The sequence below is a fragment of the Lissotriton vulgaris genome, chromosome 1_1 (genome assembly GCF_964263255.1).
Source record: "Lissotriton vulgaris chromosome 1_1, aLisVul1.2, whole genome shotgun sequence".
In the NCBI taxonomy this organism is placed as follows: domain Eukaryota; kingdom Metazoa; phylum Chordata; class Amphibia; order Caudata; family Salamandridae; genus Lissotriton; species Lissotriton vulgaris.
The window spans coordinates 1,274,957,924-1,274,970,245 of record NC_141685.1 but is presented as its reverse complement, the minus strand read 5'-3'; positions in this window follow the sequence as shown (position 1 = coordinate 1,274,970,245).

Genomic DNA, 12,322 nt, shown 5'->3' with positions numbered 1-12,322 from the left:
GCACATTGGTAATACGTGAGCAAGGTAACTGGCTTAGGAAGACACACAGGCAGGACTTTAAGAGGAATGGAAACACTAGGGGGTCTCTCAAAGGGGCGTTGCCGATGTAATTAAAGGTGTGGCTTAAAAATACACATGCAAAAAATCTGTGCTTAGCATTGTGTGCAGTTCTGCTGTTTCTGTCATTGCATACCGATATATTGTATTATATTGTAATTGCATTTATATAGCGCTTACTACCCGTGACGAGGCGGCAAAGCGCTTTTTTTGCTAGTAGCACGCTACTCCGGAACTCATAAAGGATTAGTGTTGAATTAGTATAGTGAAATATGAAAGCAATTTGAGATGTGGCTAGGTTAGTCGGTTATTTGGATTCAGAAGGATAGCGGAAGGATAGAAGAGGGAAAAAGGTTTGCATTTATATATAATCCAAGTTGTAATATTACAACTACAACAAGCCAGGGCAATTGGCTTTGCCAATGGTTGTCAGTTGCGTAAGATAAATAAGCAACAACTATGACTTCGTTGTATAAAATATTGATAATGCTTCAGATCTAGGATTACGAGACTGTGAAAGAACTATATATATAGCGAGTCTCTTTGAAGTTACCTCAAAGGCAGTGGAGGGTGGCACTGCTACAGAGTTAAGACTTTTTTTCACCATGAGGACAAAAATGGAGAGCCTGATAGGGACAGGTCTCAGCACCTGCGTTTTCGGCAGGACCCGGGCCACTTAAAGCCCTGTGTACAGGCAAGCTGCTTGTACCTGACCAGCTACCTGCACAGCACATTCATATGAGTTGACGGTTTCATGCAGACACCACCAGCCTTCAGGAAGTGAAGAATGGAACGGCCGCAGCTGGACACAGGCCCAGCGGAAGAGCCCATCTGAGCTCGTAGGGGGGCATACACAATGGAGCACGGTTTAACCTAGGAGACGTTTTAAGGAAAACATAAGAAGTGGAAGCTATAATATAAACTCAAGGATTGCCAAGGAGGAGCCCTCCGGCTTTTTCATTTTCAATCTGCAGGAAAGCATTTCTCATTTCACAAAAAGTGTCAATAATTCAGGTTATCGCGGTGCCTCCGGACTCAATAGAACACACGGTACACAATATTTCTCCTCGTTTTTTCGAAGGAAAAACTGTCAGGTGAGAGAGTGTGCAAGCTGTAGCCTAGGGGGACGCGCCTGGCACCGGGAATCCTGCATCCTCGTTTAAATGCGGCCATGTCCTTCACCCAACCTCTGCTAAGGCCACCAGTCAGGGTCCCAGCATATGAAAGCGGGAGGGGGAGGGGAGGGGGCGCTAAAGATACCTGGGGAGGAAGAGCGAGTCTTTCTTTTCAATAAGTGGGTAAAACTTATACGTTATTGTTCAATGCGTGTGAGGGGTGCCGGTCTTTAACTGAAGCATTCACACTTAAAGTGACCACACTTGGAGATTATAAACAGAATTGTAAGTTTTGTTGTACTTACACACTTACACGTAGATACATGGAAGATATGGCTCAGAACCTTGTGCGTAGATCGATGCAAGATATGGCTCACAACCTTGCGCGTAGATCCATGCAAGATATGGCTCAGAGCCTTGCGCGTAGCTCCATGGAAGAAATGGCTCAGAACTTTGCACCTTGATCCATGGAAGAGATGTCCCAGAACCTTGCGCGTAGATCTATGGAAGATATGGCTTAGAACCTTGTGCGTAGCAACATGTAAGAAATGGCTCAGAACCTTGCGTGTAGATCCATGGAAGATATGGCTCAGTACCTTGCGTGTAGATCCATGGAAGATATGGCTCAGAACCTTGCACGTAGATCCATGGAAGATATGGGTCAGAACCTTGTGCGTAGCTCCATGGAAGATATGGCTCAGAACCTTGCACGTAGGTCCATGGAAGATATGGGTCAGAACCTTGTGCGTAGCTCCATGGAAGATATGGCTCAGCACCTTGCGCGTAGATCCATGCAAGATATGGCTAAGAACCTTGCGCGAAGATCCATGGAAGATATGGCTTAGAACCTTGTGCGTAGCAACATGTAAGAAATGGCTCAGAACCTTGCGTGTAGATCCATGGAAGATATGGCTCAGAACCTTGCACGTAGATCCATGGAAGATATGGGTCAGAACCTTGTGCGTAGCTCCATGGAAGATATGGCTTAGAAGCTTGCGCATAAGTCCATGGACGATATGGCTCAGAACCTTAGCGTGGGCAGCAGGACCACAGATAGATCGGAAGCACCTTTCATATCAAATTTTAGGACGTGCAGAAACACATATTGTACACATTTCTGGTAGGCAAACGTATTACCAGAATGTAAATGCAGCAATATTTATATCAAATACAGAGGGTCCAGCACGGATTAGTTATTTTTGGTTCTGCTGATTGAAAATATCCAGTTTAGTCTTACATTGCAAATATCTGGATTATTCATCTCTTGGAAACACTTGCCTGGAATTACATACACCATTTATGAGAAGTGCATGATAAAATGGCACATTTTCTAGAATGTGGTGTTTTCTTACATTTTTAGAAGTTTCTAAATTTGTCTACTGTCTCAAATTGTGTACAATGTAGTGGACTGTTCCATTCAGAAAGTTTGCTTCTTACAGGAAGCATCAACTGAGAGACTGTATTCGTTGTTATTTTTCAAGTTCACTTGTGCCTTGCAAAGGATCAACCAGGCGAAGTTCCGAACTGCAATATATATTTCCCTACATCTGAAGGGAAATAACACCTCTTGATGGTGAGTAGTTTAGGGAAACGTTCAACCCCCTGAAGTAACGACGTTGTAGGCAGATGAATCTTGGAATAAACCTTTTATTCAGACAAACCCTCAGCAATATCATGTAGCGTAGCCGAGTAACAAGTAGCGAATGACCTAACATTCTACAAAAGGGAAATAAATACAAAGAACTAATGTATTGTTCTTAGTCTTAATTCTCAAGAATCAGAGCATTTTAATATTACCACATTACTACAACCCCAAAAAAAAACAATTTTGTATTTTGGCCTCCTTAACTCCTGTTGTCTTCACGTCTTTTCTGTTTACATCTCATTTTGAAATGAGAGTATCTAGATGAATAGACTCTTTTTAAATCATAGTTTTATTATGGTTGTACACTTTCCTACTTGCACTCGGTTTTGATCAAATGCACAGTAATGTTCTACAATCTTCCCTGACTTAGCTCAACTTGAATTGAAGAACTCAATGTCGGCAAAGGCATGGATTTGATATTTGTGCTCCTTTGCCCGTTTTACTGGCAGAGAGGGTCAGATCTTTGTGGAAATTAACAACGCAACAAGAGAGAAATACAACACTGGGGAATCCATGATGAGTCTGATTACAACAACAACAAAACTGTTTAACAACTAATTTAGCCCCAACGGTGCTCATGAGTCACGGTGGGCGTGTGCGCACGACGGCCGGGGGCCGTCCGAATCCCGCCCGCCGAATCCCCTTAATTCTCTTGCACAGCGGGGGAATTAACACTGCGTGCAAGTGGTTAATATAATAAAGATACAATTGTGGTGAAAACCAAAGTGACAACAAACATTAGAAAAGATTGGCCTAGAGTTTTGAAGGGTATAGTGGTGTAGAGGCATAGAATTCAGTGGCGTACAATGTAGCATCGCAGAATGCAGTGGCGCAGATTAGGGTGTTGCAGAGCGCAGTGGTGCAGAGAAAAGTAGACTGGCGTAGAGCGCAGTGGTGCAGAGAAAAGTAGACTGGCGTAGAGTGCAGTGGTGCAGAGCAGCAGAGAATAGCGCAAGGTATTGTGGAGATGGGTAGAGTATAGTGCTGCAGAGTGCAGTGGAGTACAGTGGAGTGCTGCAGAGTGCAGTGATGTAGAGTGGAGTGATGCAAAGTAACCCAGGAGTAGAATGGAATGATGTAAAGTGGCGTAGAGTGGAGTGATGTAAAGTGGCATAGAGCGGAGCAGAGTGGAGTGATGCAGAGCAGAGTGGCACAGAGTGCAGTGGTGTAGAGTGGCATAAAGTGCAGTGGCATAGAGTGCATTGGCAGAGAACGCAGTAGTGCAGCGTCGTAGAATGCAGTGAAGTAGATTGTTGTGATGGATAGTTGAGTTCAGTTGTGTAGAGTAGAGGGGCATAGAGTACAGTGATGTTGAGTATAGTGGTGCAGAGCAGAGTGCCATGGCATAGAATACAGTGCCGTACAGTGCTGTATAGCGCAGTGGCATAGAGTGCAGTGGCGTGGAGTGGAGTGGTGTAGAGTAGAGTGGACGGGTTTAGACTGCATAGATGTAGAGGGTTGCAGAGTATAGTGGCATAGAGTGTAGTAGCATAGCATTTAGCGATGTAGAATGCAGCGTCATAGAATGCAGTGTCATAGATTGGAGTTGGGCAGTGGCATAGAGTGCAATGGTGCAGCGTAGAGTGGCATAGAGTACAGTGACCGAGACAGCTCTAATCGCAGCCACAGACGACATCAGAATGCTGATAGACCATGGTGAAAAAAACAGGCCTCATCCTCCTCGACCTCTCAGAAGCCTTCAATACTGTATCCCACCACACACTGATCAACAGACTCCACCAGATCGGTGACAGAGCTAGAGCTGTGGACACCCGGGGGCAATCCCTTAATTTGCCGACCAGAGCAGGAGAATAAAGAGGGGGGGCGGTGCTGTCAAAATACGATGACGAGCATGGGGGATGTTGTGGGTGACAGACGAGAACAAGCGGAGGGCGTTTAGAGACTAGAATAAAGAAAAAACAAAACTTACCTTGCATTCGCGGCTCACCATTTCCCCCAATAAAGTGACGCCTGGGGCAGATCGCCCCCCCCACGCCACCTAACTATGCCACTGCACCAAATAGGAATCCAAGAAGCAGCCCTTATGTGGATTGCTTCTTACCTCACAGGAAGAATGCATAGGATCATCATCCCTCCCTACTCCTCGATCCCTGATCACATCAGCCATAGTGTACCTCACTGCTCATCCCTCAGCCCAACCCTCTTCAATGTATACATGACACCCCTGTTCAACATCGCCAGGAACCACAGACTCAACATCGTCTCCTATGCCGATGACACCCAACTCATCCTCTCCCTGACAAACGACCATCAAAGACAGGTTCCAGGAATGCATGAAGGATGTGGCCATCTGGATGAACAACAACTGTCTCAAATTCAACACAGACAAGATAGAAGTTCTCATCGTCGGGAAAGGCAAAGCCACCCTATGGAAGAACGAATGGTGGCCACCTGAGCTGGGCTCTACCCCCAAACCCAACGAACATGTCTGCAACCTCTGCATCATCCTTAACAGCCAGCTATCCATAAAGAAGCAGGTCAGCGCTGTCTCCTCCGCCTGCTTCCTCGCCCGACAAATGCTCAGGAAGGTGTTAGGATGGCTCCTGCCCAACACCAGGCGAACTTTCATGCAAGCTCTCGTCACTAACAGACTTGACAACAGCAACTCTCTCTATGTAGGAATCACAGTGCAACTCTTGAGGAAACTCCAGATCATCCAGAACACAGTGGCCAGACTCATCCTTGACCTCTCCAGACAGACACACTTCACCCCTCACCTCAGGAAACTTCATTGGCTACCATTCACAAAGAGATGTCAGGTCTAGCTGCTTATCCACTCTTACAAGGCACTAAACAAGGAAGGACTGCTGTATCTCAACAAACGAGTGAACTTCCACCAACCTACCAGGGAACTCAGTTCCAGATCCTTCTCCCTAGCAGCTACCCACCTCATCCGTAGGGGTAACAGCGGAGGTCAGTCCTTCTCCCATCTCGTGGCTAAGACCAACACCCTCCCCCTACACCTCAGAGCATCTCCATTTCTCCAACAGTTCAGGAAGACACGTAACAAATGAATGTTCAACCAAATAGGGCCGGGCGGCAGAATCCCGCAGCCTGACCCCACAGCACCTCAAGACCCTCACGGGAAAAGTAGCAGCGCTGTATAAATCCTGACTGAAAGTACAGTGGCGTAGAGTATAGTGGTGTCAAACTCCCCAGACAGACACACTTCACCCCTCACCTCAGGAAACTCCATTGGCTACCAGTCGCAAAGAGATGCCACGTCAAGCTGCTCATCTACTCTTACAAGGCACTAAAGAAGGAAGGACCGACGTACCTCAACAAACGAGTGAACTTCCACCAACCTACCAGGGAACTCAGTTCCAGATCCTTCTCCCTAGCAGCTACCCAGCGCATCGGTCGGGCGACCAGCGGAGGTCGGTCCTTCTTCCACCATGTGGCTAAGACCAACACCCTCCCCCTACACCTCAGAGCATCTCCTTTACTCCAACAGTTCAGGAAGAACCTCAAGACATGAATGTTCAATGAATCGGACCGGGCAGCAGAATCTCACAGCAGGAGCCCACAGTACCTCAAGACCTTCACGGGTAAAGTAGCAGCGCTGTACAAATCCTGACTGAAAGTACAGTGGCGTAGAGTGTAGTGGTGTATAGCGGCGTGGAATGCTTTGGCGTAGAGTGCAGTGGAATGGAGTGGTATAGAATGTAATGGGGTAGAGTGCAGTGGCGTAGAGTGGAGTGCTGAAGAGTGCAGCAGCGTGGAGTGAAATACTGCAGAGTGCAGAAGCGTAGAGTGCAGTGATGAAGAGTAGAGTGGTGTAAAGTGCACTGACAGATTGCAATGGCAGTGAGCACAGTGTTGCAGAGTAGATGTCGTACTGTACAGTGGTCTAGAGAGCAGCGGCATAGAGTAGAGTGGTACATATTAAAGTATACCTGCATGGAGTAGAGAGTGCTGTGGTGTGGAGTGTTGCAGAGCGCAGTAGCATATAGTACAGTGATGCAGAGCAGAGTTGTGTAGAGTGCAGTACTGCAGAGTAGAGTGGCAGAGAGTGCAGTGTTGCAGAGTAAGGCCGCAGAGTTCAGTGGCATAGAGAGCAGTGGTGCAGAATACAGTGGTGCAGAGCAGAGTGCAGTGGTATGGAGTAGACTGCTGTGGCACAGGTAACATAGAATGCAGTGGCATAAAGTAGATTCTTTCAGGGTAGAGTGAAGTGGTGTAGAGTGGAGAGGTGAAGTGTGCAGCACAGGAGAGGAGAGTGGGGTAGAGTAAAGTGGTGCAGAGTTTATTAAAGTGATGTACAGTGAACAGGTGTAGAGTAGAGTGGTACAGAGTAGAGTGCATTTGCGTAGAGTGTATTGGCATTGAGTGCAGTGGCGTAGAGTGCAGTGTTGCAGAGAGGCATACAGTGGAGTGGCGCAGAAATGAATTATGTACAGTAGAATGGAGTGGACTAGACAGGAGTGGTGTAGGATGCAGTTGAGAAAAGTGCCGTGATGTAGAATGGCATAGAATGCATTGGCATGGAGTATAGTGGCTCAGAGTAGAGTAGGGAGGCGTAGAGTGCAGTCATGTACAGTGGAGTGATGCAGAGTGGAGTAGAGTATAGTGGCACAGAGTGCAGTGGCATGGAGTGGCGAAAAGTAGAGTGGAGCAGAGTAGAGTGAAGTAGTGCGGAGTGGTGCAGAGTAGATTGGAGTGGCGTACAGTGGAGTATGCACAGAGTGGAAAAACACTGCCATTACAGAAAACACATTTTCAATTGTAATGATCATTACATTGCACAGACATACAGTTTTGCTAGTAAAACTATACAGAGCACAAACAATAATGTGTGAAAATTGTATCACCTGGTGTATTGATTTGTTTTGATCATATTAAAGTATTTGTTTCCAACACACTTCAGAATTAACAAACTATGTTCTTAATTTGTGCTTTACTTATTCTGAAATATTACTAAATACTCGCATAATTCATTTAAATGCTGTTGTGTGCTAAAAAAAGTTCATTTCCTACCCCAGTATCCAGCAAGATTGTCCCATAAATCCTCTCACTTTGAGGGGAAAAAAGTAAACACCAAGCTGCCAAGGAAGACCAAGCATGATATCTGATCTTTGTCTTTGAATGCACAGCAAATGTGACAAGATAGGAACAGGATTTACAGGCTTGGTTTACAGAAAGGAGCATGCATGGAAGAATACAAGGAGAGGTAGTGTGAAAAGGTTTTGCTCCTTCGGAAGGATGAACTGAAGCTGGGCTGCCTAAAACAAATAAAGCTGGCAAATAGAAAGCCAGAAATGTGAGTCACAAACTACAAAGCCAATGGTTAGCAACTGGTTGCATGCATTCCAAAGGAAGCTTTCTGAATGCTCCCACGATGTCTTTAGCAAACCAGATGTGCTGTCTGGTAGGCTTCGACTTAAAAATTCAACATTCCTAAATTCAATTCTAACGCGAATCTTCACTCATGCTTTGCCCACCCTGTTAACAATGCTTGCCACCTTTGCAGAGAAAAAAGTTTCACAAGAATAAAATGCAAGACCTCAAAGATGAAATGTGATCAAGATGGGCAAAATGCATTCTATAAACATTTGTACCATTTCTTCCAGATCCTGCATGCATGAAAAAATAGCTGTCTGGGAAGGATCATTTTCTCTTATTTTTAATAAGTCCTTCCGCTTGGTCATGAGGAATTAAAAATGTTGCCTTAGTTAACTGCAATTGAGGCAGCCCTGCTCAGAGCTAAACCAACACCACATAATGTTGCTACTCTCTGATGTGTAAAGTCTCACTCTCACGCCTCGCACCTTAGATGAGAATTCTTCAATGGCTTGCACAGCTCTTAAAAGTTTAAAGCTTTAGAGTTTTGTATTAGTTTAATGGTTGTTTGTGTACCAGCCCATGATTTCAGTTTCTGCACCTGCATTGCCATTTTGTTTCTTTTTCATCACATGATATCCATTGGAGTCCTGTGTATAAAAATAAAATGTGCATTCTGAAGTTCTGTACTTTAGCATTTATGCTCATATGTCAAAACTTAATGGAGGCCGCAGGACCGCCCCATTAAGTAGGTCCTTGTGCCAGTTCCTCCTGGTGACATTTCTCCTGTCCAGCTTGCCCGTTGTCTGCTACCCTCTGCCTTCTGTCTACCTTCTCCTCTGCTCATTTCTTTCTCTGTTTTGCCTTTTCTGCTCGTTTTCTGCCCTCTGTTTTACCTTTTTCTACTTGCTTCTCTGCCCTCTGTTTTGCCTTTTCTGCTAGTTGTTCTGCCCACTGTTTTGCCCTCTTCTGCTCTGTTTTGCTTTTCTGCTCATTTTTCCAACATCTGTTTTGCCTTTTTCAGCTAATTTTTCTGCCCTCTTTTTGGGCTTTTCTGCTAATTTCTTTGCCCTCAGTTGTGTCTTTTTCTGCTCACTTCTTTTCCTCAAGACCTGGCTTTTCGACAGAGACCTCGCACCCCATCACCCTGATACCCCCAGGGGTGACAGTGGTTCACTCTACAAATTCTGAATGATATGTGCAAGGAGATACCCTTGTTGCCCGGTTCTGTGTCCACAGATTTATTTTTCTAAACTCCAAATTGGTGTAAGTGCAGACGCCTGTAACAGCCATGACTGTATACTAGACATGCCAACAGAATGAGAGATGGAATTCCTACACAAATCACTCCCCCAATGCATCCGACTATTAAACTTTGACCACTAGAGAAAGTTACTAATCAGCTGTTCAGAGGCTATTCATATCCAGCTGGTTCTCTGATCAGGACGGCATTGATGCGAAGCTACTAACAAGGTCAAAACACACTCTATAAAGTTGCTAGTTTACCCCAATAATTCAGCCTGATACACCACATTTGGTTAAGGACTTAGATGTAATGTATGGGCCGGTGCAGATGCAACCACAAATGGAACATCTATGGGCCCAAACAAGGGTGTGTAACCCACAGACTCAGAAGTAGTTCTAAATTATGGGAAAGAGATCTTAGATACCTCATCGTTGTGTACAAGGGATAAGTGATGTGCAAATTCCTTGGTGAAATCACAGCAGTAGTGGGGGCTCACTTATGGGCATAGTGAAAACATATTGCATGTGGAGATCTGCAACCCCTTATCTATGTGTAGAGGCAGAGGTACTACAGACATTTATCGCGTGCTAAGCTGCGTCATTATGTATAGTCATGGGTTCAGAACCCTAAAGACATCAAGAAACAGTTTCAAACTCTGGAACGAGACCACTAATTTCTTATTCTTTTGATTTGACAGAGGAATAGAGCCCCACAGGCCCAAAGCACGATTTTGGAGTTCACAGTGGGTACAGATGGGGTCTTATTTGCCACTCTTCACGGCATTTTTGAGCCAAGGCTCGATGGGTGTCACATTGCCCCATAAGGAGTTTCTCAAAGAATATTTCTGAAAGTCTCATTAAACATTAGTACCAGCTTGCTGAAGTCTTCTCTGGCAAGTGTTCCATGAACTGGGACTAGGTGCCAAGTATGACACCTAAAAATCTTGGTGGTATTAGAAGGTAGTAAGGTTTACAGAATCATTGGGAATTCATAACTCTGACTCCCAAGAGTTCTGAAGCCATGCCCTGGGTGTCCCCATAATATGTCAGAACCGTCTCTCTTGCCACTGCATGGGTGATTTGCAATGCCCTGCCCCTCCCCTCTCCATCCCCACTCATTGATGTGCCTGAGGCATTGCGGTGCGGGTGGCAGGCCGTACTAAGACAGGGCCTGTATATCCGCCCAACACCACCATGCACACAATGTGTATCTACCCAACAAGAGCATTGTATTGGCTGACTGCAACCTACCCAACATAGTTATGATACATCCCATCCCCCTAAGACCTAAAGCTAGTAGAAAATACTTGTCAACAGCTAATTTTGCACATCACTCTGCACAAAAAGCCTGCTTAGATGATAGGGTACTGTGAAAACCAAGGGGGGAATTGCATGTCATGGACATCTTATAATATGTACTGAAGGAAAGTTGCTGTCAAATGTTCAGAAATTATTTTTGTTAAAACCTGTTGCAATAATTATCGGTATGGGTGAGTCTACTAAGGGCAAAACAACCAAGATGGTAATAATTACAGACATTGAAATAACCTGCCGGAATGACGCAATACACGACAGATGCGACAATGTAACAAAATGTTTAAATTGTCTAATACTGGAGTCTGCCTGGCGGCACGAGTTTTGGGGGCGGCGCCCCCCACTCTTACCTGCGCCCGCTCTAATCTTTTTTAGATTTTGCACCTCAAACAGCTTCATTTGTAAAACCTTGCTAGTTATACTTCCTTCCTATTAGCAAAATCAAACATTTCCTTTTCTTCCTTGAAATTTCTTCTTAAAGCTCTGGTTTTGTCTCTTGTCAACTACAGTTCTGCACTGAATGTGGGCCAGCCCAAATATTTATTAACCCGGATACAATCTATTAAAAATCCTGTGTCAGTCATCTTTTTCATCTTTCTATGCACTAGGAAATTTCTCCAAGTTTGTGCCAGCTTTAGTGGTTGCCCTCATCTTTTCAACACAAATTGTGTTTGCTAAGTGTTATTTTCAAATGTTATCCCTGCTTGGCTACACCTTGTTTTGTTCTTTGATTTTGCCATATTTACCCAATTGTACATTATATGGCTTTACATAGGTCTATCTGTACCTCACCCCCTATCTTCCCCATTTAGATTTCGCTCTTTTATGCTCTTGGCCCCTTTACTTAGAAACCAGCTTACTTTTTCTGCAAAATGCGCCTCATAGATTTTTAAGGCCAGACTAGAAGATCACCTTTTGTCCATGTGTCATCAGGCTAGAACCCTGCCCTCTGCCAGCGGCGTCACTAGCGGGATGCGGGGGTGCGGACCGCACCGGGTGACACCATCACATGGGGTGACACCGTCAGTCCCCGCCCACACTTTCGAAGCTCCTTACCTGTTTCCCATGAGCCTCCCCCTGCCCCCGGGCCTGCAAGCCTCTTACAGGTGCGCACCCTGCCCCAATGACCCCAAATGTCTCATCCCAAGTGTTAGCCCCATATTTGGTGGCAGCCCCGCTGTCAAATCAGACCATAAAAAAACATTGTATTTATTATGGAACAAAAAGCATGCTGAAAGCAAGAAATCCGTTCAGGTAGCGCGTGACAGCTCAACAAGAACACAGACAAAGTCCTGAGTGAACAAACTCTGTCACTAGGATTAAACGCATGCGCATTCGAGGCAAAGTCAGCGCATGCACAGTCTGTGTGTAGGGACGTTTCTGTTGTGGACGTGGACCATGTCTCTCCGGGTGAAGGAGGAGTACGATCGCCGGTAACAGGTGACAGGGAGCCGCCTGAACGAGCAAGGCTTCACGGAATACTGTGTTAAGGCCGAGGTGAGGTAATTAATGGGGTGTTTGTGGCAGACAAGCATTGGGAGAGGATGAATTGACACCCAAAGTTTAACCTGTTGTCGTGTTTCTATCTAGGACCCTAATTCAATATTCCCGATTCAAGCCCTTATGTGGTTATGATCAATAATAT